General features: G+C 51.5%; 1 long non-coding RNA gene across 1 annotated transcript; it reads left to right on the forward strand.

Moving 5' to 3' along the window:
- Window positions 1–7,316: 7,316 nt before the first annotated feature.
- On the forward strand, window positions 7,317–8,038 carry LOC111590143 (uncharacterized). The gene is made up of 2 exons (XR_002749229.2): window positions 7,317–7,610; window positions 7,713–8,038. It is a non-coding gene; the product is annotated as an uncharacterized lncRNA (long non-coding RNA).
- The last annotated feature ends 18,275 nt before the right edge of the window (window positions 8,039–26,313 follow it).

The following is a 26,313-nucleotide window of genomic DNA, read 5'->3' on the forward strand; positions in this document are numbered from 1 at the left end:
AGCGGGGTTACAAGCTGTAATTACAAGCATGCCTTTACAGATTAGGCCCGTAACACAAAGGCGGCCATGCAGGGCCCGTTACAATGGGCCAGATCACGCGTGGGCCTCAGAGCTGAACGAGGCCGCGCTGCGGGATGACTTCGTCGCCGGTCTTCGTCTGGTGCCGAATGGAGCGAAGGGTGTCCCTGCCTGTTCTGTCTCTGTCTGACCAGCGGTTATCAGCGAAGGCCTCGAGCGAAGGGTGGCGTCTTTGCCTTCGCCCCAACATTTGCCCTCCGAGGGACCAGTTCGACAAAGTCACCTGGTGCCGAAGACGTCGCTAGATGGCGGAGACGCTGCCCTCGCTCGAAGTGGTTCCGCGGGGGTTTTTGATGTGACCGCTGATGGACGGCGTACTGTTGGATTGCGGGTTTCCCGAAGCGTCGCGCCCTGTCGGATTGCGGGTTTCCCGAAGAGCCGCGCCCTACCTATAAAAGGGGGGCGGTGTCGGCGCTGTTCGAACTTTGCCTTCCGCGCTCCGTGAAAACCCTAGCCGCCCGCCGTCTTGCTGCTCCTCTTCTTCCGCTGCTCCTTTTGCTCACCGGAGTTCTGGCTCGAGTGAAGCAGACCGCCCGCCGCCGCCGACGGTACGTAGCAATGCCGTCCTCCTCTTCTTCCGCCGACACCACGCCGCCGGCGGCCGCCTCGTCTGAGGAGACGTTGAGTAGCTTGATGGTGGAGGAGTTGCGCGCCGGCGACTCTGTTGATTTTGGTGTGTCACGGATGACGTCAGCCCGCGTTGAAGATATGCAGCGGTTGGGCTACTTTGGCGGCGGAGTTGCTCGTGCTCCGGGGACGGAGGAAGTCCCCGAGCCGGAGGGTGAGTTGGTCGTTTTCGAGGCGTTCTTCGCCGCCGGTCTCCGCTTGCCTGCGCACCGGTTTGTTGGCGAAGTCCTGCGTAGATTCAACGTTCAAATACATCAGCTGACACCGAATGCCATGGTGGCGCTGGCGAAGTATGTCTGGGCGACGACTTCGTACGGCGGACAGCCGTCGGTTGAAGTTTTTGCGAAGAATTATTGTTTGCATTGGCAGAAGAGGATGGTTGGGGACGGAGTTGCCCAGTTCGGGTCATGCACATTCACGCCGAAGACCGGCAAGACCACAATGCCAGTAGTGGAGTTGGTTCCGTGCGCCCGTAACAAGTGGGGCAATTGGAATGAATTTTGGTTTTACGTTGCTGAGGGTGCCGTCAAAGACCATGAGGGACTCCCCGTGTCTGAGATGTGCTCTCATTATTACTCTGCGTATCCGCCCTTTAAAGTGGCAGAAGAGGATGCAGACGAAGGGGCCCTTCGGTGCGCCGCCGGTCAGAGTAGTGGGCGTGATTTAGTTGAAGAGTTCGTGGCGTACGGGGTCTGGCCCTTGGCGCACGGCTGGGCGTTGGGCGAGGTGTGTCCTCGCCAGATGCCTTTTCACGGAGGAAGGGTGGTGCGAAGTCCTGCCTTCGCACTGAATTTGCGGAACCGTGACCCGGCCGCCTTTGTGCGTGATGCGGAGGACTTGGCGGTGCGGTTCGTGGGACGTTACGTGCCGAGGACGGAAGGCCAGCGCAGCTTTGATATCCGCGGGTCAAATGACCGTTTGAACAGGGTCTTCGAATTAAATCAACTGCCGTACGACGGCTATCCCGGTCAAGACGAAGCGGACCGCCGTGGGAAGAAACCGGCGGTGGAGACTAGAGACGACCCTGCGCCGGCGGCCGCCCCTTCCTCGAAAAAGAGAAAATTAGGTACTGCGATGGGAGGACTTGGGGTGTCTGACAGTTTTGCTAGAGAGTTGATGAGGACGTGTGCGGCCCCGGGGGAAAGGATGTCTTCGCCCGAGCTCCGGGAGTCTTCGGCTCGGATGCTGAGGGTTACCTGGGGCTGCTGGCCTAGAAATGTTCCTATCCCCTGCACGGCTGAGGAGGACTGTTTTACATCTCGTATGGTTCACCAGTGGAGAGTTTTTCCTTACGGGCGAAATATCGGTGTTGTTGTGTGGGCAGTGATGGACAAGGATCGCCAAGGGGCGGCGCAAAAACGCCAGGCGGCGGTCAGGCTGCATGAAGCTAGGCCGAAGCGGCAGCGGGGGGCTGCGAAGGCTGCGGCCCCCGGCGGAGGCAAGCCGCCGCTGGCGGCGAAGGCGGGCGCCGCTGCACCTAGCAAGGCGCCGGAGGCGACGGCGGGCGCCGGAGGCTCCAAATCAACGAAGGTGGTGCCGCCGGCCAGCGGAGTGGCGGAGGCTTCGAAGGCGGCCCGAGCGTTGCCGTTGTCGGGCAAGCGCGTTGCCGACTTCGGCACCGATATTACTGTAGACGACTATCTTGGTGGTAAGTCGTTGGCCTATTTTTTTTTTAATTCGAAGATGCGTTGCAGGGTCGGACGAGGGCCAGCTTGCTATGGTTGCGCCTGGCGCGGAGATCGCGACGGCGGCCATAGTGCCGAAGGCGAGGGGGGAGGCCCTTGACGCCGGAGGCGAGGTGTCGGCCCTCGCCGGAGGCCCCGCACAGTGCCCGTGAGAGGCTAGATCAACAGAGCTATTTGCCCCCGAGCACGTAACCCTGTTGTCACCGCCGTTCATCCTTGTTGGCCTCCTTGCTGCTGAGAGCAAGTTCCAACACAGTTCAAATCTGAATTTTCCGAAGAAATTCAAATAAACGAACTAAATCTACTAACGATTGAAAACTCTGTTATAATTGTCCACAAATGATACATGTAGGTTTACATAGTGTAGGAACATACCACAAAAAGTTTGGGAGACAAAATAAAAAAAATAAAAATATACTTTGCCGAGTGTCTAGAGAAGACACTCGGCAAAGAGTCCTTTGCCGAGTGCCCACTACTTGGCACTCGACAAAGAAGACTCTTTGCCGAGTGCCAACCCTCGGCTCTCGGCAAAGACTGACGGCCGTCAGCTTTGGGACGGCCGCTGACGGCCCTTTGCCAAGCGCCCCCTTTGCCGAGTATTTGACACTCGGCAAACGTGTCTTTGCCGAGTGGGGTCCTGTACCGAGTGTCCAGCACTCGGTAAAGAGGCTCGTTGCCGAGAGCCTAACTTTACCGAGTGCGGCTCTCGGCAAAGCCTTCTTTGCCGAGTGCCCGACAAAAGGCACTCGGCAAAGCCTCGGATTCCGTAGTGCAACCATCATGTGTATAGTAAATAATACTCATTCTGTATCAAAATAGAATTCATTTTGCTTCTCTAGTGGATTCATCATCATCTAGTTGAATATAGACATAAAAATCAAGAGTTAAAACAAATACTATTTTGGAACGAAGGGAATATTAGATAAGTGCATCGCTCTTGCGTATTTATGTCTAGGATAGATATGCTTAACGAAAAAAGTGCTAGCGTCCAGTGGCTAGAGACCCCTCTGTTTTTGGGGGCCCGGTGCGGCCGCACCCTCAGCACCCCCTCAGGTCCGGCCCTGAACATGCAGGAAAGACAATGACAATTCGGTCATCAACCACCTATTACCTGGTTTTAGTTTGATTGGAGCATCTATCAAATAATGACTATTTGAGTTATAACTAACAATTAACTAGTTCATTAGCTGACATGTTCTAAACCTGTTCTAAACCTCTCAACTATTTAGCTGTTAACTATTAGTTTTAGAGATTTAGATCATGGCCGAATTTTCTTTCTTCTCATTTAAATAACACGCATAGATGGAAATAAATACATATTTGCTTGTGTGTAGTTGTTTGTCTTGCGCTAGAGTAGTAGCTTAGTTGGTGTAGTAGTTGTAGTTTATCTTTTTGGCAGCTCTCTAGTGTAGACCGTGTAGCTTGTTTGTTGTGACGTAGAATAGAGTCTAAGCTACTAAAATTATGTAGAGGCAGTGGCGGTCCTGAGATCTTAGAGGCCCGGGGCAAGGTTTAAATAGAGGCTCATACAATTATGTTTTAAATGTATAAAAAATATTAATATAAGTACTTAAGTAACATTTAAAAACATTCATATCAATATAAACACTCAATAAAATTTGGTTGTTCTTCAATATTACTATTTTTTAGTAGGAGATGAATTAAATTTAGACTCATGATCATTCACACCATGTTATCTCGCGTGTTGTCTGGGACGTCTCGCCTCTCGCACCCTTTATGGGCACACTGGACGTAGAATCACAAGTGTTTACCTCTCTTATGAGTAGAACTAATTAGTTAAGAATTAACCTAATGAATTTTATATTTGTTTATATATATATATATACACACGTCAAATGGGTGGGGCCCTCGGAGATGAGGGGCCCGGTGCGGCTGCCCCGTTCGCCCGCCCTCAGGCCCGGCGCTGTGTAGAGGCTTGCTTTTTGTCGGAATAGAGCTAGATCAATTAATTGCTATTAGGGCTTCTTATTGTACTAACCAATATTTTGTTTCGGTGAATGTGTTTTTAGAAAATTTTATAGGCTATTCGTCTCTCTATCCATCTAGATCCTATCTGTGGTTTATATGTGGCTATATTAAGAAGTTGAGAGAGAATAAGTGTGTGCCACACGCGACCGTACCGTCTCCGCCGCCACTAAAAAATTAAGGCGTGGCGGTGGACCCGACCCGAGGTGAGGTGGATTGTTTTCTCCACTTGAGCCATTTGATAACAAGGCTTTTGGAATTTATTACTCGTAATAACGGCAGGAATACAAAAGTTTCATCCATGGGCATCTCTTCCACTCTTGTCTTATGATCTTCAACACTAAATTTCTCCGATGCTCGATCTATTCTGCTTCTGAGGGACTTTTGTTATTCTACAAGAGTGGGCAAGAGGATAGATTCATCTCAGCATCCAATTAGTTTTTAGTGCAAATATTTCTCCACACCGTTTTTGCTTCAACCGGAGTTTTCCCCCATATATCCTAAGTACTTGGTCGCATGGGAATAGGGAGACTAGACCTCCAAAACCAAAGTCGTCTTCGTGTTCATCTGTCCAACGAAGACCAGCAATCAGGTTCTTGGGGGCGTTCACAAGTGAGGCAACTACTCAATCCATGACTTTGAGCAATGACAATGATCGACTTGTTCTACTTCTCCGCATGATTTAGATGGTCAAGTTTATGTTCAGCATCCATATAGTTCTTTTTAATGATTTCCTAGATCAAACTGATACTGAATTTATCTAATAATTATCTAACACCTAACCAATGTATACGAATACCATACGGCGCCCCCACATCCCTGCGTACGTACGTACGTACAGTCGACGCGACGCCAGCGCGGACACATTTGGTGTGGCCTGGAACCGCACGGCAGGCACGGGGCAGATATCATTTTTTACCAATCGGACTCGCGTCGCGTTCGCTCCATGCAACACACAGCTGCCCCGACGCTCGGCCGCCCGCCCGCGTCGCTTTCGGCGGCTCATGCAGCGCACGACGGCACGAGCGTGCAAGTGCAAAGGGGAAATGAAAACGAAGAAACCGAGCAGCCGGCGCGGTGTGACAGCCGGGTCCGCGTGACGAGCGCGGGGGTGGACACGCTGTAAACCAGAAGATTTGCTGCAGCCCCTCACAAAAAAGAGTTTAATCCCTCCACAGCAGTATTAATACAATTAAAATGTTATCTGGTACACTTATAAATAAAGTCAATCCTTCTTTTTTGTGAGAGGCTACAAACATTCTAGTTTGAAGCCGACTGCACCAAATTTTTTTTTCCCAGCGATCAGCCTACCGCGCGATCACCATCAGCCGCCGCCTTCTTCTCCGCGCGGACGACGCCGCCCGTCTCGAGCGTGCACGTATGCAGCCGATGCTTCAACGCGACGAATTGCTATGGTACGGGTTGGACACCTACCTTTTTGTTTATGGGTGGATTACCTGACAACTGGGTGCGACGACGGGCGCGGGCCCCGCCGCGCCGTGCATGATCACGTACTACCCTGGTGGTGTCCGCCGCCGCCGTCGTCGTTAACGTGTGCGCATTCGATGGATTGCATGTAGCTAGTAGTCTCGTCGAGGATAGGCACCATGTTGCTGTCTGTCGTCTGTGTTTGGTGTTCCAATCCTGTTCCTCTATGACTCTATCTGACACTCCTTTTTTCCTTTTTTTGATCTCTTTACTTTGTCAGGTTATTAGATCGATGCTGTTCTTTTCCAGGCTTGGCGTGGTGCTAGATTTCCACAGGCTTTGCTGGCGTTTCGTGTTGAAAATTGAGACGATCCATGTGTGTGTTTTCTGTATTTAGATAGCGCAGAGTTCCAAATGCGTCTGCGCATGACTTACCTGTGGCTAGCCTGCAAGGCGCTCATATATACTAGTACTACTGTATTATATGTACGCTGTGTCTCGACTGGAACAGATATGTCTTTTTGTGGTATGCAAGACCAATTCGTATACCGCGCCTGAATGATCTGGTTTGAAACGGATGTATAAAGGCAGGTTACTTTTTGCCAAAGCTACATATGTGTTAGACAAATTCATCAGCGAAGGTAAAACCGGACACACTGCTAGGGATTTTTAATTGTGTATGAATTATGGATGTATGCGGCTTGATGGTTAAGATCAATTTTGTGTTATCGTCTTAAGCGTCCATACATATCGAACAGGCTGAGAGGATTCTGTTTACCGTTTGGTTGAAGGGTCACCTAGAATTGAGTGACTCCATTCCAGTTTTTGAGAATGAAGCCGGTCTATTATATGTTTGTTTGGTTCAAGCAGAACAGAGATGCTCATTTTTTGTTTAGTTCAAGAGTAGAACAAAGCGGAGCCGCTCCGTCCTTTGTTTAGTTGAAAAGTCATATCAGTGTAGAGTAGAGGAGAGGAGAGAAGGAGAGCGCTCGCATCCAGGACAACACTTGTTGTATTCGGTCGTTTTGGTGTGGAGCGAAAACATTTCAACTATGTATGATAAATTTTCACATGGATACCTCAAGAGTTACACCGCTCATCTTTTGTTGGAAACTAAATATATAGAAAATAGAAATGTTATGTTCTATTCTTCCTCCAATCCTGATCCAAATACATATTTGGTATATAACTCGTATTAATGCTACGATCTCAAGGAGGAGTGACATCGATGACAGCGAATGAAGGGCGACAGAGACGAGGGAGGAGGATGGGAGGGGGAGGCTGCGGTGGCGAGAAAAGATGAGGGACAAGAGATATCAAAATAATATTATTTATTTCCTATACTTTAAAGCAGAAAGGAATACGGCTTCCAGGTGCCTCCACGTCGGCACTTTCTGTTTTAGCCGCATGATCCAAATCCAACGGTCATAATCACATCTCACGCATCCCAGTGGTCTCTAACACACGCTCTTTCTCCTCCAAGCGAAGGACCATTCTAGATGATGCACGAAGGAGCCGTTATGCGACCGGTTCCGTACAACCCCAGCTACCCCTATCCGGCATCTCCATTTGTCGTGAAGGTTCTAGATAGTCCACTCCCCGCCCTCAAACGCCGTTACCTAGGTGCTTCGTCCTCCCCTCCACCCCGTCAAGAGCTCTCCCAAGTCCCAAGCGCCGGCACACACCGCCACCTCGCCGCGCTCTACAGGGTTGCCGTGCCTCCGCCCCGGTATGGTCGACCGCGCCGCGGCGAGCAACTCAACTAGAAAATACTTTGCCACAGCGGTGATGAATTTCCACCCAGTGGTTCGTGTCGGAGTCATGAGCTGATGTTTTTAGATTAGTTTCTCGAAGAAGTCTTGGCTCAGAAAGATTAACAGCTAACAACTTAATGGCTGATGTCGTCAGGTTTCTGGCTGTCAATATGCACGACCTCCTTGCGCACATCGCCAGCTTTGATTACCGGCCCGGGATGATAGATGAGCTCGACGCGCAGATGGGGTTCGTCGTGGGCGGAACCATTCTCATGCTACTCACTGTCGTCTTCTATGAAATTCAGGTCAGTCTCTTCTCCTTCCCTGAATCGGGAGTGTTAAGCGCAGCCTGTACAAATCCATTCAAATTGCGTGAAACTATGTTGTTAGCTGATTATGGTGTTTACCTTTTCTCCACATACAGTTTGGATTTAGTTACCAACATGAGATATCTTGGAAATTGAGCTTTTATTTGTGCCACTTCACTTGCAGTACTGCTCAAACATGTTTAACTTTCAATTCTTTTCATTATTTCTATATATTAACCGTGGGAGCAAAATTCTCTCCGCGTTAGTCCATGTCATCCCTTTCTTCGTCAGCCGTTCGATATGCATCAAACGTTCACGAGTCTGTTTCATTTACAGCTACCGGTCATACCATACGGGATCCTTCCAGAAATTTCTATATATTAACCATGGGAGCAAAATTCTCTCCACGTTGGTCCACGTCATCCCTTTCTCCGTCAGTCGTACGATATGCATCAAACGTTCACGAGTCTGTTTCATTTACAGCGACACGGTCATACCATACGGGGTCCTTCCAGAAAAAAACCGACATGACTCCTTCCTCAGCCATCATCGTCAGCACTGGCGTAGGCTCTGCTCGACCAACACAATCGTGTGGCCGTGCTTCGGCCTTCGGCGAATCGGCCGGCGCATGCGCCAGCCCATAGTGCCCTCACGCTAGCAGTCGTCTTGCCAGATCCTAGGCGCCAGCCGCCATCGCTCTCACCCAAGCCATTTCTATATATTAACCGTGGGAGCAAAATTATCTCCATGTTGGTCCACGTCATCTGTTTCTTTGTCAGCCGTACGATATGCATCAAACGTTCACGAGTCTGTTTCATTTACAGTGACACGATCATACCATACGGGATCCTTCCAGAAAAAAACCGACATGACTCCTTCCTCAGCCATCGTCGTCGGCACTGGCGTAGGCTCTGCTCGACCAACACGATCGTGTGGCCGTGCTTCGGCCTTCGGCGAATCGACCGGCGCATGCGCCAGCCCATAGCGCCCTCACGCTAGGAGTCGTCTTGCCAGATCCTAGGCGCCAGCCGTCATCGCTCTCACCCAAGCCACAACCAAGAACCAACCTCAGTGCCCTCAAGTCATTGCGCCCAGCGGCAGCAGGTCCTCGCTCGCCATCACTGCCGCAAGCATCGAACTCAACCCCGCGACGTTCCGCGTCTGAAAGGTCCGACCTCTAAGCTCTGGGTACCAGGACCGCCCCACGAGTCGACGCGGCGAGCAGATGGATAAATGAGAGCCTCGCCAGGCACGCGGCCGGCGAGAGGAGAGAGGGAGGGGAGAGGACGGGAAGAAGTGTGGAGTGTGGACAGTGGAGAGGGAGGGAACAGAAGAGAGGTTCACGAGGTGGAACGTGGAAGTACTGCCCTACTGGTATGGCGAGGCGGAGGGCGGAGGCGGAGCCGCGGAGGCTGCGGTGCCAACGATTTAAACAAAAAAACACGCAGACGCCAGCGCCACCGCTCCGTAGCCACAGACTCGCCCCGCTCAAGTCTCAATCCTCCAGTCTCGGCTGGTACCGTCTGCCACCACAGCAGCGTCCTCGGCGGTCTCGTCACGGTCGACCGGCTCTCTCTTCCGCCCACGCCCACGCCCCTGCCCCGCCACCCACCGCCCAGTAGTTAGGCCGCAGCCGCGCCGTGCGCCCTCGCCATGGCCGTCACATCGTACCAGCAGTGCTACACGGAAGCAAGTGCGGGCGATTTCGTGCCACAAACCGGTTGGATAGCGGGTTTGTTACCTCTTCATTTTTCATCCATTATGCCATTCTTCTTCGTTATACCCGTTTAACTACAGTATCTTCTCACTAGAAATCAAACAGCTGCATTATATGTATGTATAGGAATTTAGTTGGGGAATGGGGTACAATTGCAACGTGTTAGATCTGGATCCAAAGCCATTAATATATGATGCAGGATCTATCAATAATTTAAATTGACTTATTATGCAGGTTAAATTACGAGTGTTTTAAAAAATAAAAATTGATTTATTCATTGTTTATGTTGACTTTCAATCAGGTGCAAATTCATCGCTGCATCTCCACAAATAAAGTTTGGTTCCTCCTAACTAAAGATTAGTCCATGTCACATCAAATATTAAAATAATAAATACGAGTATTAAATATTGTCTAATTATAAAACTTATTATTATACAGAAAAAAAGAACAAAAGACAAAACAAATTTATTAAACCTAATTAAACAAACATTTGATGTAAGGGGGCTCTTTGTCTTAGTAAATCCTTGGTGTTGAGCAAATCCTTGTCTAATTGTATATATTGAAACAAGCAAAAAAAACTAACTCTTGTCACAAATCACCTAAATCTTTAATTTAAATAGCTTGACTGTTCTAGATCGAACTAACGGTCCTACCAAATGATTTACCTTTTACATAAATATTCTACTTGCACTATGTTTAAATTGATTGCTTATAAAAATATAATATTCTTATCATGATATTTTTCACGCGCGCGAAGCGCGCTCAAGCTACTAGTTGTATTTAAATGAGTAAGGAAGAAGAGTTATTCGTCGATCTGAATGGATGGGATGATTTGTTCCGGTGGGTAAGCGGCTAAGTCCGCCCGTGATTAACCGAAGTAGTACGTGCTCCTCCGCCAGCTTGTAGTATTCCCCACGTGCGCGCATACCGAACCGTACGAGGACCGGCCGGCCGGGACGGCATATCCGACGGGATCGGACAGGACAGTCCCTGCGGCGTACGGCTCCACGACTCTCTTGGGATCGAGTCAGAGAAGAGGAACGCGTGTGTGTAGGCCTGGGGCATATACTAGGGGTGATGTGGGAGAGCATGTCACACGTACGCGAGAAGATTTCAACGAACTGAGTGAGGCAAGTCAGGCAACACTCGACCAGGGTTGTGAGACTTTCAGTTGGAACTCACGACATGTAAGTTCCGCCACCATGCATTTCCATTCTAGCTATGCATCCAGTACTCGACAGCAGTCAAAGTGTCAAACCAATCCCACGAAGGGACAATTGCGCACGCTACTTGGGTCGGGCCCGAAGATTCGTGCTGCATTAGTTTCTCCGTGTGAAACTGCAGATGAGAGAGCACTTGAGCGTTGGAAGTGCGGATCGGAGAAAATGTGCACCCTGTCCCTGTGCCGGCCGGCCGCGCATCCAAGTGTGGGGACGACGACGTCGGGTTGTATGCATCATGCATGGGTCTCGCGTACGTACGTGATTTTGTTCGACGCCCGCCACTAATGCTGGCTAGCTTTTCACTAGTGGGTACTATACTAGCTTCATGGGCTCGAAGTGTTGTTGCGCACTCCGCAAAAAGATGGTGACAGAAACTTCCACGGTGAACAACGCGAACGATACATGTCTATAGAAATATACCACGGTAACCTCACAGACGGATATGTAATATTCATACAACTATATTATTCACTAGTTTCAACTTTACTAAACCCACCCAATAGCGTAGGCATAGCCCGGCAAGCCAGGGCACGTGTGCGGACTTCGGCCTGCTGCATACAATCCACTAAATGTCTAAATTAGTTAATTATGCCCAATAATCAGTAGCGTAGGCATAGCCCGGCAAGCCAGGGCACGTGTCCAGACTTCGGCCTGCTGCATACAATCCACTAAATGTCTAAATTAGTTAATTATGCCCAATAATGCAGTGGATGAGTGGAGGCTAGGTCATCCATCGTTCCATCTTCCATCCGACCATTCGCACAGGCACAACGCCATCGCCCGCCAGCGTCTAGGCTCCCTGCAGTGCTCTGCCAGCGTCCAGGCTCCAGCTCGCGGCTCGTGTAGCCAGGGCCGTTCCTGAGTTTTGAGGGGCCCGGAACAAGATTATAAACAGAGGTCTCACTTTTATAAAAAAACTATTTATTACTATTATATATATATATATATATATATATATATATATATATATCAATTAATTACACTTGATGTACTACAGAAAAACTTGAGCAGTAAAAAATAGAAGTAAGATTATTACCTCAAATATATTGTAGAGATCAACTTAAAAATGTCTTCTAACATTTCTATATGCAAAATCATCAATGATGGCTTCAATATTGACATCATCTAATAATTTTGTCGGAGAGGGAATTCTCCGGCCGGGTGGCGGAACACACCCGCCGTAAATCCTAAGATGAGGAGAGGCCTAAGCGTTTTGCCTGCTAGCTAGATGGACGATGAATACAAGAACACACAAGGGTTTAGAGTGGTTCGGGCCGCCGGAGCGTAATACCCTATTCCACTGTGTGATGTATTAAGCTTGAGAGCTTGTATGAACTTGTGAGTCTGGGTGTCTGCGTGAGCCTAAGTTGGGTCTGCATTGTAACGTCGTGTGCCCTCCCTTTTATAGCTCAAGGGGGCACGTACAAGGGTGTTAAGCCCCGACATGTGGGCCCAGGGGCAAAACGGAGGGAATACAAATAGAAGTATCCAATGCCAGTGTCGCCCAGAAAATCTTCGAGCGCCATAATGTTCGTAGTCCATATAGTATTAATATCTCGCGGCTGCTTCCTCGGTAACGCGCGGGCCATGATGAGCACAGTGTATGCCGTAGCACGGGCGTACTGTCTGCCAACGGATTGGACAAGCACGCCGCCTGCAGGATGGCCTGGTCGCTGCTCGTCAGCGGAGTGGACAGGGCACATTAAATGTCGAGGCGGCACATCGCCTGCCAGCGGAGTGGCAGGGCTCATTAAATGCTGAGGCGGCACATCACCTGCCAGTAGAATAGACAGGCGGCACGCCTTATCCGCAATAAATGCAGCGGTCGCGCGGCCCAGAGGCCTTACGTCAGGCTCCGCCTGCTGGCTTACGTCATGGGCGGTAGGCCACGTGGCAGCATCGGGACTCCGCCTGAGCGGGGAGCAGTAACGTACACGGTATGGTCCGGACACGTGTCGACTCCGGACCCCCGCCTGGCCTTGATTAAGGCCTTTGTATTCTTTATCCCAAAATCCAGGGACCCTGCTGAGAGTGGCTCGGACCCCACACAGAGAGGTCCAAGACCTGTCCTAGGGGTCCGGTTTGTATCCGCGGAGGTCCTGGACCCTGCCCGGAGGTCCGGTCCGTATATGCAGGGGTCCAGCACTTTCCCATGGGGTCCGGACCCACCGTTGATACCTTGGAGGATATCGCCTTCTCTGGCCACGTGGCGGCCCCGGAGCCGTCCACGTGTTGGAGTCGGATGTTGTTCTCCACATGACTAGAGATAGTTGCGCGGCACCGCGTCTTTATACTTTAGTAAGGGGTACCCCTGTTTCAGGGTACCGACAAATTTTTTCTCGATTCATAAAGTTGCTAGCCCGTTTAACCTTTCTTGAGACATTGTAGACCTTAAACAATTCTTCAATAACTTAAGTTTTGAGAAGCTCCTTTCAGCTGATGCCACAGTTATTGGTATAATAAATAATATCCGATAAGCAACAAATATATTGGGATATCAATCCATTCTCCTAACAAACTCAAAAATTTCCATAGCAGACATTGATATATCTAGCAGTGTCATTTGCAATATTCTGAACTCTGATGTCAGATTATTTTCCTCAAAATCAAATGAATCATCGACAGAGAAAGTTTTTGCCAACATGGTACAATAATCCTTAAGTCATGTATGGAGCGGGTGAGGCCCTGGGAGATGGGGGCCCAGGTCGGCCGCCCCTCACGCCCTGCCTCAGGCACGACCCTGCGTCCAACGACCAGCCGGCCAGGCACAGCGCCACGCGCGACGCGTCCACGCCTGACGCCGCCACCAGCAGACTAGCTGTTGCTGCTCACCTGCTCGTCCACTGACCGCTGGCTTGCCGGGCTGCGCCGTTGTGGGCTATGCCCACGCTACTGGCTGCTGCTGCACCAACCGGCTGCTGCGCTCCTCCGCCTCCGTCAGCTCCGCGCCTCTGTCACCGTCACGCATCAGCTCCGCACCTCCGCCACCTTCTTAATTGATTTTTTATATAGTATCTAATTATTGATTGTTGATTACTTGATTGAACATTTGATTTAATTTAAGTATTGACATTCTCTGAATTTTGGATTGCTAGTATTGACACGATTGTTGATTACTTGATTGAACATCAACAGACCAGTCTTGCTAGACTTGGGGACACTAGATGTGGTTCACATCACATAACCCTTATCTGATTGGAGCTAATGTGGGACTCAGTTACTGAGGTGCTTGAGATGGTTGACAAAGATATTCGTGGTCCTTCTCTAGGTGCGGGGTTGCTTGAGACAATGGAGTCTGTCGGTACCCTAAATCAGGGGTACCCTCTTCTACAGCATGAAGACGCCGCACCCATGCGACGCCTCCAGGCCACACGGAGGACGGTGCCTGACCCCACCGCAGGGGCAGGCCAAAGGGCGCCACGTGGCAAGGAAAGACAACACATCCCAGTATGTATCATGGGATCCATACCTCACAGAAGGACACCGGACCCATATACGTATAAGTCCGGAGCCTCCGAGTAGGGTCCGAACCTCAGCAAGGTCCCGGAACGAGGAGGACCCTGGCATGAGTAGAGGTCCGGTGCTAACACGTGTCAGGCATTGCCCTTCACTCCCCGCTCAGGCGAAGAACCGCTGCTTGTGGCCCATGACATAAGTCATCGGGCCGAGCCTGATGTAAGGACATGTGGCCCCTGCATTTATTGAGGAGAGGATGCGCCGCCTGCCACTACGCTGACGGGCGACGTGCCCTCTCAGCATTTAATGTGTCCTGTCCCATCCGCTGGCAGGCCGCGTCAAGGTCATCCAGCAGGCGGCGCGCCTGCTGGGTCTGTAGGCGAACAGTGCGCCCATGCCAAGCAGCGCACCGTGTATCCCTTCTACAAGAAGCTTCCCCTGCACGCCGAAGATACACAGATCTCGGATGACATGACACAAGGAGATTGCCCCGGCAGCAAATATTTATAGTCCCAAGTGTTACATTCTCTTATGTCCCTGGGCCCACATGTCGGGGCTCAGTACCTTTGTGTATGCCCCCTTCAGTTATAAAAGGGGAGGCATGCGACGTTACAAGACAGATCCAATCTCAGACTCACAATACATTACACAGTGGAGTAGGGTGTTACGCCCCGGCGGCCCGAACCACTCTAAACCCTCGTGTGATCATCCATCAACCTCGTAACAAGCAAGACGCTTAGGCCCCTCCTCATTTTAGGAATTAAGGTGGGTGCAATCCGCCACCCGACCGGAGAGATTTATCCTCCGACATTTGGCACGCCAGGTAGGGGGCTAGGCTTGAAGTTTTTGCTTGTTCCCTCGCTCAGCATGATGGTGCGAATCATCGAGCACCACGCCAAAACTTCGGAAGATTTGGCGATGGAGCAAGAAGTTGCGTCCTCTGCGCCACGAGTATTCGACCGCCCTGAGTCTGGGGCTGCTGTTGTACACGCCGTGCAACAGCACACGCCTGCGCATGTGTCCCGGACTCCGTCGAGGGCAACACCCACGACATTATCTGCCGCCAGGAAGTTGCTACGCCACCCCCTAGCTCCACGGCTTCACCAGGGGCCATGAAGCAGTGGCGTGATGACGTTGACCGGCTACTCGATATGGCACATTCTACATCGACCAGATCCAGGCCACGGTCATCCCGACGCCAACGCGAAGCCACGACGTCTGTACGCTCGCCTTTCGTAAGGGGTGCACAAACTGAAGACCTTTGAGCAGAGCTCAACCGCAGGCGTACGGGAGAGGACGCCCGGATCTCCCTGGAAAGGGCGCGCGAGCGCCGCCAAAACATCGAGGGCCGCAACCTCGATCAAGACTTTGTTGCGGCAACACCGCAGACACCAATGGGCACCCGGTCCCAAACGGGTGTCCCCTTGGCCGGTGTAGGCTGTGCCGCCCTCGCAGACCATCTTCGCGCGACATCATGGCCGCCCAAGTTCCGGCCGCACCTGCCGGAAAAATACGATGGGACATCAAACGCGTCGGAGTTCCTGCAGGTGTACGTCACCGCCATCACAGCAGCAGGTGGAAACACCGCTGTGATGGCAACGTATTTTCATGTCGCCTTGTCTGGACCTGCCCGGACTTGGCTCATGAACCTCACCCCAGGATCCATCTACACCTGGGAAGAACTCTGCGCGCGGTTCGTCGCGAACTTCGCCAATGCTTACCAACAACACGGTGTGGAGGCCCACCTCCATGCGGTGAGGCACGAGCCCGGGGAGACTCTCCGGAAGTTCATCTCACGCTTCACCAAGGTGCGAGGTACTATACCTCGTATCTCTGATGCCTCCATCATCACGGCCTTTCGACAGGGGGTACGTGACAAGAAAATGCTGGAGATGTTGGCCACACATGACGTGGAAACTGTCCCCACGCTCTTTGCTCTGGCTGACAAGTGCGCCAGAGCTGTCGAGGCCCGTGCATGGCACTCGGCCCCACAAACCGGGGCTGCCCAGCCGGGCGGCTCGAGTGCCGCCCCCCGGGACGAGAAGAAGAAAAAGAAGAAGGATCGCGACTACCAGAAGCCGCGATCCACCGCTCTGGTCGTTGCAGCTACGATCGGGGGCCGGGGTGACCACAACAAACGCCCACAGCCGCAAAGGGGTAGCGGCGGCTCGTGCCCTGTACACCCCAACGGTCACCACAGCGCCGCGGAGTGCCGCGAGATCATTGATCTCGCGAAACGCGTCAGTGAACACATCAGCGAGCGACGTGAGCAGTCTTCCAAGGACGGCTCCCCACCTCGTCGTCGCCCTGGCAAGGAAAAGGTTGACGACGGCGAGGTAGCCGCGGCTGAGCGAGACCTCGGGTACCAGTCACTTGAGGGGGACCTAAAGGACGTCTTCACTAGAGACTCCCACTCCGATGGCGACTAGGCGAACCACCGGCGGGACCCCATGTCCCCCGGCCTACGGAGCTGAAGCCTGCCTTCTTCCATAAACCATTCTGGGTCCCCCACGAGTCCAGACTTCTGACAGGTTTATCCAAGAGTGACCAAGGCCAAGGATGGGGGCTCCTTCGTCAAATGCAGATGGAAACCCGGGTTCGGGACCTAATCTTACGGAAGTACCAAACCAAATTAGGGCTCCGCAACACTCCCTAGCTAGGAAGGACCCTTCAAGGTAACGGGAATACTCCGACCCAAGGGCGACTGTCTAGCTACGACTGAAGGAGTACCTCCCCCGGTGCTGGAACATCTCTGTAAGTTCTATCTATAAAGCAGGTCTGAGGGGTCGAGTTGTTTCCCTTTTGTAACTAGGTAGCGCATACGTGTACGCCAACCTAGTGGGGTCTATCCCCATAAACCCGGCATGTTGGTCCGCACACATGCATGATAAGTTATAAAGGAAAACTACCCTCTCAGATGCGCCTCTATGATAGTATTGTCCTACTGCTCCATGGTCTTACCTTGCAGTATTCTGGATGTTATTTTACCTAACCCACCCAAAGCCAGGCTTGCAGGTTAGGACCTCTTCGCGAAAGCAGGAGGGCCCGACAACCTGGGGGCCGGTTCTAAAGAATGGGAACCCGTTCCATGGCATGGTCCGGAGCCTGTGTGGCCGCTTAGCCTGGTCCCGTACCCGAAAGCCTGCACACTCCACCGCTCCGTGACGGGTACCCTAGTACTTAGAACTATAAGTCCTGTGGGTCCGACAACCTGGGGTCCGGAACTAGAGAAGAGACACTTGTCTCCTGGAGTGGCCCGGAGCCGTGTAGCCGCTCAGCCTGGTCCCGTACCGTGGACCTACATGCTCCACCACTCTGTGGCGGGTGTCCTAGTACCTAGAACCACCATCCAGGGAGTCCGAGCGCACAGCTTGGCTCCCCCAGACTAGACCCTGCAAGTCTCGAGCACGTATCAAAGGATGGCTAGTGTCAGATGATGGGTCCCACGGGTGTATTACTAACGCTCCTTAGCTAAAAGTTGTGTACAGATCCAGGTCTCGGAGAGGCTTCCTCCCAAGAATTGTTGACAACTCTTTCAGAACACGCTGGTATCCAACCCCGACACACCAAGCCTGCATCCCAGGCGGGGGGCCAGGTACCAGGGGGACTCAACACCGCAACATCTCGCACAGCATATAAGTGTTAAATACTGCTTAATAGACAATATTTATTACTTTACAAAAACAGGGGAAGGCCTGGGGGCCGGTTCTAAAGAACGGATGCCCGTTCCATAGGGTGGTCCGGAGCCTGTGTGGCCGGTTAGCCTGGTTCCGTACCCAAAATCCTGCACACTCTACCACTCCATGACGGGTGTCCTAGTATTTAAAACTATAGTCATGTGCGTCCAACAACCTGGAGGTCCGGCTTTGAAGAACGGGCACTTGTCTCCTGGGGGGTCCGGAAACCGTGTAGCCGCTCAGCCTGGTCCCGTACCGTGAGCCTGTATACTCCACCGCCCTGTGGCAGGTGTCTTAGTACTCGAAACCACCATCCAGGGGGTCCGAACACACAACTTGGCTCCCCAGGCTAAAATCCTGCGTACATATGTTATTACGTTCTGCTCTCAAGCAAATGTCATCACATTCCCTTACAAGTGGGACCCTAGCTCCATTTCTGCAGGAATGGACTACGCTGCACCAGCAGGAGTCGCGCTGGAAGCTGGCTCTGGACAGCCCCACCAACGGCGGCGACCACCTCTGCATTGACGGATCGCCGGCGACAGCGACCACCTCTGCACCAGTAGTGACAACGACCTCCGCTCTGAGTGGCTCGCCAGCAGCAGTGATCACCTCAGGGTGAGCGCTACTGCGAATAGGTCCTCGCCCCCGTCTTCCTATGGGGGGCGACAACAAGGCCATTAAATCCAAAGAGTCGGGAACTCAGCAGCAGATGGCTGTGATGGTCCCGACAGCGGAGGCAACCACCTCTGCAAGGGGCAGCCTCACCAGCGGCTGCGACCACCTCAGCACCGACGACAGCGACCACCTCCGCACCAGTGGACGGAGGCTGCCTCAGCGCGCGTGAAGAGGTCCTCGCTCCCGTCCTCCCACGGAGTGAGGACAAGACCATCCAAGAACGCCGCCGCCACCCCCGCGGCGTACGGCGTCTTGTACGGTCCCCTAGTACGGCCAGTGGGGCGGGAGAAGCTGTGGATGTGGCGGACCCGCGCACGGCGCGACCGTCGCCCATGCGATGAACGGACAGCCACACCCCGGCCAAGCGGCAGGAGGCAGCGTCGGAGGCGGCCCTAGGGCCATCCGAGCCAGGGAGCTAGGCGCGCGACAGCTGACAACACCTGCAGACGGCCGGCCCCGCGTAGCCGAAGTTCGCCTTCTTCACAAGGCCAGTGAACGCCTTCTCCCTCGAATGCTGGAGGAAGAAGCGGGTCACCGGCCCATGCGGAAGGCAGGACCCCGACTCGGCTCGCCTCCCACCCAGCAAGGATGATGAACATCCTTGAAGCTGAGGGCAGGAGGGAGGCCACAGCCCGACTTACTTCTCCCCACTATAAGGCTGGTAGTCATCCTCCTGGATGGCCACTGGTGGGGGACTGCAGCCGGGCTGCATGATGAAAATCCTTGAAGCCGACCAATGGTGGAAGAGCACCAACCTCCTCGAGGTTGCGCTCCTCTAAACAGCAGCAAGAAGAAGGCAAGACCGCCGGCACCACCATGGGCGCGAGCTCTCCGGCGATGAGGTCGCCGGAGGGGGCGGCCCTGACGCGGACCTCTGCAGAAAACGCCGGTGCACCCCATCTGGAGGCCCAGAAGGCGGAAGGGCGCTATGAAGGTGAGAGGAGCAAAGCATGGTTACTGCCCGGGAGATCGACCCCTTTTTATAGGCAGATCTCCCCACTCGCGCCCTGAAGCGTCACTGGCAAAATCTCCCCCGACGTACTCCAAGGTTCCTGCCCTATGACACGGGGGCAGGCCCCACGTGTCAGACTGACTGACCTGAAGCGCGAGGAAGGTGAACCACCACGCAGGGAGCGTGCAACTGCCCCGCAGTTATGCGCCCCTCCATTCTCGGGGCAACCAGCGGTCAGGAAGGTGAACCGCCGCATAAAGGAGCATGCAACCGCCCCGCTGTTAAATGCTCCCTCATCTTCGCCGAAACCAGCGGTCGAAAAGTCGAACCACCACGTGGGAAGCGTACAACCGCCCCGCGGTTATGCGCCCCCTCAGCTTCAACCGACGGTCCAACATGGGGGCCCAGGCCCACATGTCATGCAACCGGCGCGCCGGTCCCTGGGTGCGAAAAAGTCGCACCGCCACTCGCACCAATGCCTCGACTCCTCGAGGCCGTCGCGGAAAACTGAAAAGATAAGTTTTCAGAACCAGTGCGGCGACTCGAGGCACCCCGCGCATGGCCCAGCAGTGTGCGCTAAGTGCGAGAGTCACGGGCCGGTCAACCGTGAAAACGGGCATGGCCGCCGGCGTGACCATAGGCAGGCCGGCAGCAACTACGTCAACAGGCGTGCAGGAACAGCAGGCCAACCGCCGATAAGACTCTGGCCCCACCAGCAGGGTCGTATCCTCTCCTGAGGCGGGCCCGGGGGCCACTGTCGGTACCCTAAATCAGGGGTACCCTCTTCTACAGCATGAAGACGTCGCGCCTATGCGACGCCTCCAGGCCACGCGGAGGACGGTGCCTGACCCCACCGCAGGGGCAGGCCAAAGGGCGCCACGTGGCAAGGAAAGACAACACATCCCAGTATGTATCATGGGATCCGGACCTCACGGAAGGACACCTGACCCCTATACGTATAAGTCAGGAGCCTCCGAGTAGGGTCCGAACCTCAGCAAGGTCCCGGAACGAGGAGGACCCTGGCGTGAGTAGGGGTCCGATGCTAACACGTGTCAGGCCTTGCCCTTCACTCCTGAAAGGGAAATGTGCCCTTGGGCCATTTCTAAGTATTTTGGTGATTGAGTGCCAACACAAGTGCTTAAATGTGAATCTATGCCCATGGATGAACAAAGTGCAAATCAAGAGCAAAGGTATGTTTCTAAGTCTTAGTACATTGGTTTTGTGTACTAATATACTTGTCTAAGTATCAAAAAAAGGAAGAAGAAGAAAAGAGAAGAGTTGGCTGTGTACAGCCAAGAGGCTGTTCGGTCTGGGGCACCGGACTGTCCGGTGGTGCACCGGACAGTGTCCGGTGGTGCACCGGACAGTATCCGGTGCGCCAGGCTGCCTCGGGCGAACTGGCCGCTCTCGGGAATTCGCCGACGACGTACGGCTAAAATTCACCGGACTGTCCGGTGTGCACCGGACTGTCCGGTGAGCCAACGGTCGGCCGGGCCAACGGTCGGCCGCGCGATCTGCGCGGGACACGTGGTCGAGCCAACGGTCGGAAGGGGGCACCGGACTGTCCGGTGTGCACCGGACATGTCCGGTGCGCCAACGGCTCCCAGATCTGCAACGGTCGGCTGCGCCATTTTAGGAAGGAGATCGGGCACCGGACAGTGTCCGGTGTGCACCGGACTGTCCGGTGCGCCCGATGACAGAAGGCAAGATCAGCCTTCCAGAACTACTCTCAACGGCTCCTAGCTGCCTTGGGGCTATAAAAGGGACCCCTAAGCGCATGGAGGAGTAGACCAAGCATTCCTACAACATTCCTAAGCACCAAGACATCGATTCCACGCATTTGGTTCATTGTGATAGCATCTAGAGCTCTTGTTGAGTTGTGAACTCATTGAGTTGTGTTGCGAGCTCTTGTTGCGACTTGTGTGCGTGCTGTTGCTCTGATTTTGAGTCTTGTGTGCGTTGCTAGTTTCTTCCTTACTCCGTATTTCTTTGTGAGTCTTAAGTGTAAGGGCGAGAGGCTCCAAGTTGTGGAGATACCTCGCAAACGGGATATTGAAAGGCAAAGCAAAACACCGTGGTATTCAAGTTGGTCTTTGGACCACTTGAGAGGGGTTGATTGCAACCCTCGTCCGTTGGGACGCCACAACGTGGAGTAGGCAAGCGTTGGTCTTGGCCGAACCACGGGATAAACCACTGTGTCATCTCTGTGTTTGATCTCTTGTGGTATTGTGTTTTGTTGTGACTCCTCTCTAGCCACTTGGCAATTATTGTGCTAACACTTAACAAGTTTTTGTGGCTATAAGTTTAAGTTTTCACAGGATCACCTCACCCCCCCTCTAGGTGCTCTCAATTGGTATTAGAGCCGTTCTCTTCACAAAGGGACTAACCGCCCGAAGAGATGGATCCTAAAGGGAAGGGAATCGTGATCAACGACAAGGAGAAGGAGTCCTTCGTCAACGAGCCAAGGGATGACAAGTCCAACGACTCGGGCTCGGGCCACATACGCAAAGATGGGAAGAAGAAGAAGACAAGACGCATCAAGGAGATCGTCTACTACGACAACGATGAGTCTACTTCCTCCCAAAAGGACGACGACCACAACGAATACGAGAGAAAGAAACCGGTCAATTCGAACTTCTCTTTTGATTACTCTCGTATTCCTCAAAGTACTAATGCTCATTTATTATCTATTCCACTTGGTAAACCTCCTCATTTTGATGGAGAGGACTACGGATTTTGGAGTCACAAAATGCGTAGTCACTTGTTCTCTCTCCATCCTAGCATATGGGAGATTGTAGAAAGTGGAATGCACTTTGATAGTACGGATAGTCCCATGTTTATTAATGAACAGATTCATAAAAATGCACAAGCTACTACTGTGTTGCTAGCCTCTTTGTGCAGGGACGAGTACCATAAGGTGAGCGGCTTGGACAATGCCAAGCAGATCTGGGACACCCTCAAGATCTCTCATGAGGGGAACGATGTCACCTTACTCACCAAGATGGAGTTGGTAGAGGGCGAGCTTGGACGGTTCGCAATGATAAGGGGTGAGGAGCCAACTCAAACATACAACCGGCTCAAGACCCTTATCAACAAAATAAGGAGCTACGGAAGCACGCGATGGACGGATCACGACGTCGTCCGCCTAATGCTAAGGTCCTTTACTGTTCTTGATCCTCATTTGGTGAACAATATTCGTGAAAATCCTAGGTACACCAAGATGTCGCCCGAAGAAGTACTTGGGAAATTCGTTAGCGGGCGAATGATGATCAAGGAGGCAAGATACGTGGACGACGCCTTGAATGGTCCGATCAATGAGCCGCAACCCCTTGCTCTCAAGGCAACGAGGAGCAAGGAGGTGCTACCGAGCAAGGTGGCGCAAGTTGAGGCGGCCGGGCTAAATAATGAGGAGATGGCCCTCATCATTAAGCGCTTCAAGACGGCGCTTAAAGGACGCAAGGGACAGCCAAGCAAGACCAAAGCCAAGGGGAAGCGCTCGTGCTTCAAATGCGGTAAGATTGGTCATTTTATTGCTAACTGTCCCGACAATGATAGTGACCAGGAACACGGGAGCAAGAGAGAAAGGAAGAAGCATTACAAGAAGGCCAAGGGCGAAGCACATATCGGAAAGGAGTGGGATTCAGATTGCTCCTCCTCCGACTCCGACAATGAAGGACTCGCCGCCACTACCTTCAACAAGTCATCCCTCTTCCCCAACGAGCGTCACACATGCCTTATGGCAAGGGAGAAGAAGGTAAGTAATCAAAACAATGTCACTTATGATTCTTCTAGTGATGATGAGTCTAGTGATGAAGAAATAGATTACTCTAGTTTGTTCAAGGGAATGGATAGAACTAAAGTAGATAAGATTAATGAATTGATTGATGCCTTGAATGAAAAGGATAGACTCTTAGAAAAACAAGAGGATCTTTTATATGAAGAGCATGACAAATTTGTAGAGGCTCAAAAATCTTATGCTTTAGAAGTTAAAAGAAATGAAGTGCTTTCTAGTGAATTATCTTCTTGTCATGAAACCATTGCTACTTTAAAAGGTGTTAATAATGATTTAAATGCTAAACTAGAAGTGGCTAGTTAATCTAACTCTTGTGTAGAACATGTTATGGTTTGCACTAGGTGTAAAGATTTTAATGTTGATGCTTGTAGTGAACACCTAGTTTCAATTTCTAAATTGAATGATGAAGTGGCTAGTCTTAATGCCCAACTTAAGACTAGCAAAAGCGAATTTGATAAATTAAAATTTGCAAGGGATGCCTATACGATTGGTAGACATCCCTCAATTAAGGATGGACTTGGCTACAAAAGGGAAGCCAAGAACTTGACAAGCCATAAGGCTCCCATCTCCGCCAAGGAGAAAGGGAAGGCCCCTATGGCTAGTAGTGTGCAAAAGAACCATGCCTTTATGTACTATAATAGAAGACAACCTAGAAATGCTTATAGGAGTTGTAATGCATATAATGCTTTTGATTCTCATGCCATGTTTGCTTCTAGCTCTTCTTATGTGCATGATAGAAATGTTGGTAGGAGAAATGCTGTTCATAATATGCCTAGGAGAAATGTTGTTAATGTTCCTAGGAAAGTAAATGAACCTTCTACAATATATCATGCTTTGAATGCTTCCTTTGCAATTTGTAGAAAGGATAGAAAGGTGATTGCTAGGAAATTAGGGGCAAAATGCAAGGGTGATAAAACTTGCATTTGGGTCCCTAAGACAATTGTGACTAACCTTGTAGGACCCAACAAGAGTTGGGTACCTAAGTCCCAAGCCTAAATTTGCCTTGCAGGTTTATGCATCCGGGGGTTCAAGCTGGATTATCGACAGCGGATGCACAAACCATATGACGGGGGAGAAGAAGATGTTCACCTCCTACGTCAAGAATAAGGATTCCCAAGATTCAATCATATTCGGTGATGGGAATCAAGGCAAGGTAAAAGGGCTAGGTAAAATTGCAATCTCCAATGAGCATTCTATCTCTAATGTGTTTTTAGTGGAGAGTCTTGGATATAATTTGCTATCTGTTAGTCAATTATGTCATATGGGATATAACTGTCTATTTACAAATGTAGATGTGTCTGTCTTTAGAAGAAGTGATGGTTCACTAGCTTTTAAGGGTGTATTAGACGACAAGCTCTACTTAGTTGATTTTGCAAAAGAAGAGGCCGGTCTAGATGCATGCTTAATTGCTAAGACTAGCATGGGCTGGCTGTGGCATCGCCGCTTAGCACATGTGGGGATGAAGAACCTTCACAAGCTTCTAAAGGGAGAACACGTGATAGGTTTGACTAACGTACAATTCGAAAAAGATAGACCTTGTGCAACTTGTCAAGCAGGTAAACAGGTGGGAGGAGCGCATCACAGCAAGAATGTGATGACCACTTCAAGACCCCTGGAGCTGCTGCATATGGACCTCTTCGGACCCGTCGCCTATCTGAGCATAGGGGGAAGTAAGTATGGTCTAGTTATTGTTGATGACTTTTCCCGCTTCACTTGGGTGTTCTTTTTGCAGGATAAGTTTGAAACCCAAGGGACCCTCAAGCGCTTCCTAAGGAGAGCTCAAAATGAGTTTGAGCTCAAGGTGAAGAAGATAAGGAGCGACAACGGGTCCGAATTCAAGAATCTTCAAGTGGAGGAGTTCCTTGAGGAGGAAGGGATCAAGCACGAGTTCTCCGCTCCCTACACACCACAGCAAAATGGTGTGGTAGAGAGGAAGAACAGGACGCTAATCGATATGGCGAGGACGATGCTTGGAGAATTCAAGACCCCCGAGTGTTTCTGGTCGGAAGCCGTGAACACGGCTTGCCACGCCATCAACAGGGTCTACCTTCATCGCCTCCTCAAGAAGACTTCGTATGAGCTACTAACCGGTAACAAACCCAATGTATCTTACTTTCGTGTATTTGGGAGCAAGTGCTACATTCTAGTAAAGAAGGGTAGAAATTCTAAGTTTGCTCCCAAAGCTGTAGAAGGGTTTTTGTTAGGTTATGACTCAAATACAAAGGCGTATAGAGTCTTCAACAAATCATCGGGTTTGGTTGAAGTCTCTAGCGACGTTGTATTTGATGAGACTAATGGCTCTCCAAGAGAGCAAGTTGTTGATTGTGATGATGTAGATGAAGAAGATGTTCCGACGGCCGCTATACGAACCATGGCGATTGGAGAAGTGCGGCCACAGGAACAAGATGAACGTGATCAACCTTCTTCCTCAACAACGGTGCATCCCCCAACTCAAGACGATGAACAGGTTCATCAAAAGGAGACGTGTGATCAAGGGAGAGCACAAGATGATCACGTGATGGAGGAAGAAGCGCAACCGGCACCTCCAACCCACGTTCGAGCGGTGATTCAAAGGGATCATCCCGTCGACCAAATTTTGGGTGACATTAGTAAGGGAGTAACTACTCGATCTCGATTAGTTAATTTTTGTGAGCATTACTCCTTTGTCTCTTCTATTGAGCCTTTCAGGGTAGAGGAGGCCTTGCTAGATCCGGATTGGGTATTGGCCATGCAGGAGGAACTCAACAACTTCAAGCGCAATGAAGTTTGGACACTGGTGCCTCGTCCCAAGCAAAATGTTGTGGGAACCAAGTGGGTGTTCCGCAACAAACAGGACGAGCACGGGGTGGTGACAAGGAACAAGGCTCGACTTGTGGCAAAAGGTTATGCCCAAGTCGCAGGTTTGGACTTTGAGGAGACATTTGCCCCTGTGGCTAGGCTAGAATCAATTC

Source organism: Zea mays, chromosome 9 (assembly GCF_902167145.1).
Source record: "Zea mays cultivar B73 chromosome 9, Zm-B73-REFERENCE-NAM-5.0, whole genome shotgun sequence".
Taxonomy (NCBI): Eukaryota; Viridiplantae; Streptophyta; class Magnoliopsida; order Poales; family Poaceae; genus Zea; species Zea mays.